We start from the raw sequence: 7,139 nt of genomic DNA on the forward strand, positions 1-7,139 counted from the left end.
TAAAGAACCGCACTCACGATGGAAGCCGAAACATGTCTGTTTCTGTAATTCGTTTAGGCGTTTTTTCAATAATGTAGGGTAATCGAGAAGATATCTGGGAAAGAGGTCCGTAAGACAAACGATCGATCGAGTAAATTGCTTTGGAAATTTTAGTTCTACTCTTTCTGTCGTATTTCTTTTAACTGTATTTCAACACACCTCGTTTGGATAAAAATAAACAGGAAATTCATCAATTAATAGACGAAGATACTACTTTGTTGTTTCACTCGTTGTTCGATGATCTTTTATATAAAAAGAATTAGAAAGAATCTCAGCAAGTTTGAACTGAAAATTGATACTCTTTCGCAATGCTAACGCTAATGTTAAATAAGTTTCATTAGATTACAAATTGGATCTCGGCAGTTTCAAAATGTGGTGCGAATTAAAAGTTTACGCTTTGATTTATTCTTATGGAAATAGTGGCACGAGATAACCCTGGAAAAACTTTCTGTTTTATACTCTAGAGACTGTCACAGTCTTTGAATATGCGTGGCATCTCGATTAGCCTGTTCCTCTAATATTGTCAATGGTAAAGGAAAAATAAACTTCCTACCTCTAACTATAATGGTAATAGATCGGTTTTGGTTGGTCATGGCTATTAACCGATTTGCCGCAAGTAGCTAAATGAAAATTATGGGATAACCCAATAGTGATAATAGGATGCCTGGGACCACTCCGGGCCATTTCACCCACATCCAACCATCAACCTTAATCTCTCGTACATGAAAATCGCCTATACCCTTCGCAAACTTTATTCTCGTGATTTACGCGTCCTATTCTTCTACCAAATATTAAAAGTCTAATTTGATAAACGTTACGAGTAAATATTTGATTTCCTCGTGAATATGATTTTATCCCTTGCCAAATATTTCTCAACATTTAGATTCTGGTCTAATTCGATGAACATGAGGAATAAACAATAGATTCTCCTTTGGCTATAACGAGCTTCTCTTTCCGCCAAATATCAAAAGACTAACTCGACGAACGTTACGAGTAAACGTCTTATTTTCTTACGAATATCGTGGATTTCCTCTTTTGCCAAATATCGTAAGACCGATTGATGACGATAAACGTTACGAGCAAACATTTCATTTATCTTGCGAATATGGCAAAATGTATGCGCCTTCGATAAATAGAACGAATATCGCAGGACGCGAAACGCAAAGGTTTTTGCTTGCTCGAAAATACGAGAATTAATTTCGAACGTTAAACCGCGTCTCGTTTATTGGCCACGTATACCGAGAATAATAATATCCTTCTCGTATGAAAATTAAACAAACAACGTTCGAGCATTGTTTCATATCTAATTATATCATTAATTTGAAGAACCCGAGCGTTTATCGATTTTCAGCGAGTGGAAACTGCTTCCTCAGTTTCCAGCGCTGCCTCTGCTCTCGCACAATCGTCCCTAATAAGGATATTAATTTCTAATAATTGGTTCTCAGAGGCGAACACATATCGAATCTGGAAAATTATTGCCTTAGGGTTGACCAAGACTTTGCTTTAATCCTCAAATCGATCAAGCAATCGATGGTCAAACGTTAGAATATTGGCAAATAATTTGGCCTCGGACCTGGTAGTCGACAATTGAAAACAGCTTTTGACCAACGGCCTATACAGCACGCAATCCGTCATTAACGAGTTAATAGTCCACCGATTGAATTAGCTGATTAACAAATTATCGGCTTCATATTTACGCAGTTTACCCCTTTACAACCTGCTAATTGCTTCTGCTTGTCGTGCGCGATCGAACGATGACGGATCGTTTACGTTAGACAAATCTTTGTCAACCAACTTTCAGCTGCTCGGGTCGTTCGCTCAACCAAGTCGAAAGAACTTGCGATCGTTCAACGAGGAACACGCAAAGAATAAATTCTGAGATAAGAAAATCCTACGAGTATTCCGATTATTACGACGACCGAATTTATAAAGTTCCGAATTTATAAAGCTATTTTTAATTTATAAATCATCTGAATATTAATTACGCGTAATTCATAATAATTTTTTTAATACGATCGATAATTGCCGATAGAAGCAATTTAGTGGAATGAGCCGGTCCTTTTGCAGAATAATTTACCAATTAACAATTGGATTATGGATTTGTTGTACATGTGGGAAATAATCGAGGTACCGATTATCAGTGATTTTAATAAAAATTGAGTAATCAAAAATAATTCTGTCATCGATAACGGTTGTTGGTAACCAAAAATAAGTTCCATTATGGATGATGGTAATAAAAAGAATGTCGATCGCTTAACTAACGGTTATTCGTAAGCAGAATCGTTTAAACTAAGGTACTTGAGCTACTAATTTTTAAAGATGTTGCAATTTTTGAAATTTTTGTTATAACTGTTACGATCGCTGGTTAAAAAGGGAATCCTCCGGGTTTTCGACCACGTGTAGCGTGTCTTTTCGTGGCAGGTAGTCCCTCGTGGTATGCAGGACAGTAGGTCGGCAATCCCGTCTCCGGTTCTTGCTCGCGTCCTTTTTTCTTTTTCTTTTTTCCTTTTTTTCGGCCTCTTACTCGAAGTCTCGTTCTTCCGTCTGGCTTTTTTTCTTTTTTTTCTTTTTCTCCTTCGTACGATGTATGTAATATTTTAATGATGCGGCAACCGCACGTAAACGGTTATTAGCGCCGGCCAAAGGACGCTTTGATCGAAAAGATATCCACCAAATGTACATACCAAGGACCTCGTATAAATTCAGTACCGTTTTGCGAGTCTGTTGCCCCGTTTGCATATTAACTGTAACTGGTAGGATGCAAGAGAACTTGCGAAATGACCGTGTTTCGTCACAAGTCCCACGTGAATTGCTCTATTTTCAAGTAACTTTATGGCGCGTCCTTACTGTTGCTCGGCGAAGAAGTTGGCGGACAAAAGAGATGCTTGCGCGGTTTTCATTTTTCCAGATCTAAACTCTGACATAAGGAAAGCCTACGAATATTCTGATTATTACGACGACCGAATTTCTAAGATTTCTATATTTTTATTATAAATCTTGTTAACATTGATTACACGTAATTCATAATAATTTTTTTAATAGGATCGATAAAAGCAAAACTTAATGGTTGTTTTATTCAAACGTTTACTTAAAAATTGATTACTACAAAACGAATACTTTAATGCACGATAAAAATAAAGAAATTGGCACGAAAAATTGGCACGAACGTGTTTGCTTTGCGAGTACGCGCCTTTACTTTGCCTCTCAGCTCCTGACATTGCCTGATCATTTCTGATCTCCGGTGATCTCTCTTGTTCGTTGATCTAGTTATACTCAAGCCCACGCTGTATATCTCGACAGAGTTGCTCTTTAGAGAAAAAGCTTATTTCGTAATTGCGTTCCTCGGAGACTTTTCTTCTCTACGTTTCCTTCGTTTCTCTGCGCTGCCCTTTCGCTATCGCCTATCTTCTCCTCCCATTCGTTTATTTTCTCGGTCCTTCGTGAGATTTTCTCATCCTGATCCGGCGCTTGTTTCTTATTACTTTAGCCTCGTTCTCCTAGGCGTTCATTATTTTCATTTGCCCAGCTCGTTCGTTTGTCGTTGCTCGCTCGTCTCACTTTCCCATTCTTCCAGCCTTTTTTCTCCCCGCTGCCCCCTCTTTCCTTTATTCCCGACATATTATTCCATTTTCTCTTGTTCAGGCCAGCGTTGGACTCGAGTCGGCATTTCTATGAAGCTCGAGTATCTTTGTTTTCTCGTTCGTTACGTATCTAGTAACGAACGAAGCATCGAAGCGATATTTCCAGCGTATTATTATCGCACTGCCAACTGCCACGTTACCAGACTGCAGTTTCGTGTGTTCGTGGGATCTTTGAAGATGCGAAAACGCACAGAAACGCGTGTAATATGCAAAAATATATAAATATACGAGATATTCAAAGTAGAACATTTATTCTAACTTTCAAGAGACTAACCATGTTCTGCGACCATGGAGTTCTTTATTCTTCGATTCTACCTTTGTTCGAATCGGATAGAGAACTTGCAACGATCTAAGAACATCTTTATCGCGAAACTTGCAAATTCGACACCCGTTCTTTCCTGTTTTCCTCAAACTTGGGAAATCTTCCGACGATACAGGGACTACGATTCGGTGAGAAATGACCGAAAGAAGATCAAATTTCTACTTAGCTTCCATTTCTAGGATGTAACGATGCGTAAAAATTTGCAGTCTAGACGTTACTTTCCCACCAGTTCGCTAACAACCTGAAAGTGCGAGGATTTTTACACTTTGCCAGCGCATCGCGATATTTCTTGCACGAAGTGGTACACGCAGGAAAGAGTAAGAGGCCGTTTACTCCATCAGCACGAGTTACCGATCTCTCTCGTGAGAGCCATCCATCCACGCGATTCTCCCTGTGAGTTCCACCTCCATTAAGCCAAGCTGAGACGGGGCCCGCGTGTATCCTCCGAGAGACGGCGAAGGATTTCGTTGCCAGCGCTTCTTGCAGACATGTCGTATCAGTCGAGTTTCACGGCCGCCGAAAATTCATTCGTTCTTCGGTGTCCTCGTCTCGTGTCGATCAACCACGGTGAACTTTCGCAGAGTTCCTTGGGAATTTCAGTGCTTTCGAGACTCGACGGTTGCCTTCGCGAGAAAACAGTCGCCTTGGAATGAAAAGAACAACTGTGATACCTATGTCAGTGGCTGTGTGTATCGGTCGAACAAAGACACACGTATACGTTTAATTTTTCTTTTCGTTTATTTTATCTAAAGTCGCGTCGATCGTTCTTTATGGTCGTTAGCTATCGCGATTAACAAAATACAGAAGAAGAAGGTACAGCGGCAAAAGGAAGTGTAAAATACAGTAAGGCAAGTGACAAACTGAAATAATTGCTTTTTGAAATAATATTAGTATCTATATATCTCGAACATATACAATGTACAGGTACAGTTACGATACGATACAGCACGATTAGCCTAAACTTAAGTTAACACGACACAGTGTGAGTTAGAGCCAAGCTTACGATATCACAGTACACGATACAAATTGATCTCTTTGAGAAACTGAAGATTTTCCCAGTGTCTTTTACGATTTAGACGAGTCTGAATCTCATTCGCAAGACGAAATTTAAATTTCCATCGGGGAACGTTACTACGATCAGGAGAACGATCCATCGGCGAGATATAGTTATAGCAATTACTAATTTTCACTTATTTGGCTTATTGCGAGTTATAAATAGTATGGACTTTTCAGTAAGGCTCACCTAACAGACCTATACCTTAGACACAACGAGAGAAGACAGAAAGAGCGAGTGTTTCGTCCAAGATCTGCTAGTATGGACTCTTACATTGCAAGTTATAAGACGAGAGCGTGTCGGTTTAGCGTGTCTAATTCTAACTCGTTCTTTCCTATCAAAGAAAGAAAGAAAAAAAAACGAAAATAAAAACGTGCAGGATCGTAGTATATTTCGTCCAACGGCGAATCTGTCAGTTTAAAATTCGCGTTTGCTTCCGAATAGCGTTACGCAAATTGATCAGGGGATATTCATAGAAGGTATATTTTGCACGAGCCGGCGAACGCGGTCTTGCTAGTAAATTGTATTTGTCAATACACTTTGCAGCCGATAAATCGAATTTAATGCCACGTTACGACAGCTGCCGCGAAAACGCGTCGAATCCTATCGAGGCTCTTGACGCATCTGTTCCGTGATTAACGAGTACCGGTACTCGCTTTAATCTATTCTTAATGATTCTCTTAGGAACGATCCTAATTTATGTCTGTTCGTGATACTGCCTTTCGAATCGTTTCTCGTCTTACTTCCTCTTTTTCCAGACGATCGGCTGCAACGATTTTCCTTTCGATGAGAAGCAAAATTGCTCGAGTATTCGTATATTGTCGGTCAATTTTTGGAAACATCGTTACGATTAATCATTTGTTCATTCTATAAGACGATAGCGAACACTGCTGTCGAGTTAGTTCATCGTTAATTCATACGCGTATCTTCGCTATGAATCGGTGAAAATGTCCACACGGTTATACGTTAGCGTATACTCGAGAAACTTTAAAAATTCCTAAAAACTATACGTTGACGCGATTTCCTTATGTTATATTTTGATCTCCATCTTATTTTGAGGCAATTTTCCATCGCTCATACAGCGAATGTAGGTGTACATACGTTAAAAACAAGCGTGAGAAGAATGTTGAAGCTTCGTTATAGCGAATTATGTGCGCAAGAAAAGCTGCGGTATATTGAGTTGGCAACTAAGTGATTGCGGCTTTTGTCAATATCGCCTAATGATAAAATCCGCAATCACTTGGTTGCCAACCCAATATATAACGAGGAAAAAGCATTTAGATTTATTCAATTCCTCGTTAAAATCATCAGAAAAAGGACGCTGATTCATTCTATTCGAAGCGATATTTGAAGCGTGCAATGATAATTAAATCGCGGATATTTATGCGATTATTGATATTTTTCTAAGCACCAGAACCTAAGGAGAAATTAGTTTTATCTACTAAATATCAGGCTTATTCTGAATATTTTGTATATTTCTGCGTCTCGCGCGCATTCTCTCTGGGTTTTTGCATTTGCATAAAAATCCGCGCTCTACGCAATGCTAACTAAAGAACGTACTTGATGAAAGCCATCCCATATCCCGTCAAAAATAACAGGGAATTCCCCGCAGAGCAATACAGTACAAAAGCGCGAAGCCGGCAGACAAAATAAACTCGCGATTCGCTGAAAAAAGAGCGAACATTCTATCACGAGTTTGCTATTTATTCTCCGCTCGTCATGACTATGCATCGCACACACCTGCGAATTCCCATGTTTCGAAATTATCCAGCAAATGAGATCGCAACCGATGTGAAATTTCTTCCACGCGAGGGGAATTCGAAAGAAAATGACGCACGAGAACGACGTACATCGCGACCGGCAGCAAGTCGGCCGATTTTTCTCGAGCGAAACATTTTGCGAAACAGTCGAATCGAAGAAATTCCTTCCGAGCAAGAGAATAGAACGCGTCCGTGAAAATCGTTCGTCGAAGCGAGCGTAAAATATTTTAACGCAGTGGATTGGGTCGGCGAAGGTCGGAAAAGGCTCACCGAAATTATTCCATTCGCAGGTCCATGTCCGTCGAGGGAGAAGAAGTGGGTCG

This window comes from Bombus vosnesenskii, unplaced genomic scaffold (genome assembly GCF_011952255.1).
Source record: "Bombus vosnesenskii isolate JDL3184/JDL3185 unplaced genomic scaffold, Bvos_JDL3184-5_v1.1 scf7180000013267, whole genome shotgun sequence".
In the NCBI taxonomy this organism is placed as follows: domain Eukaryota; kingdom Metazoa; phylum Arthropoda; class Insecta; order Hymenoptera; family Apidae; genus Bombus; species Bombus vosnesenskii.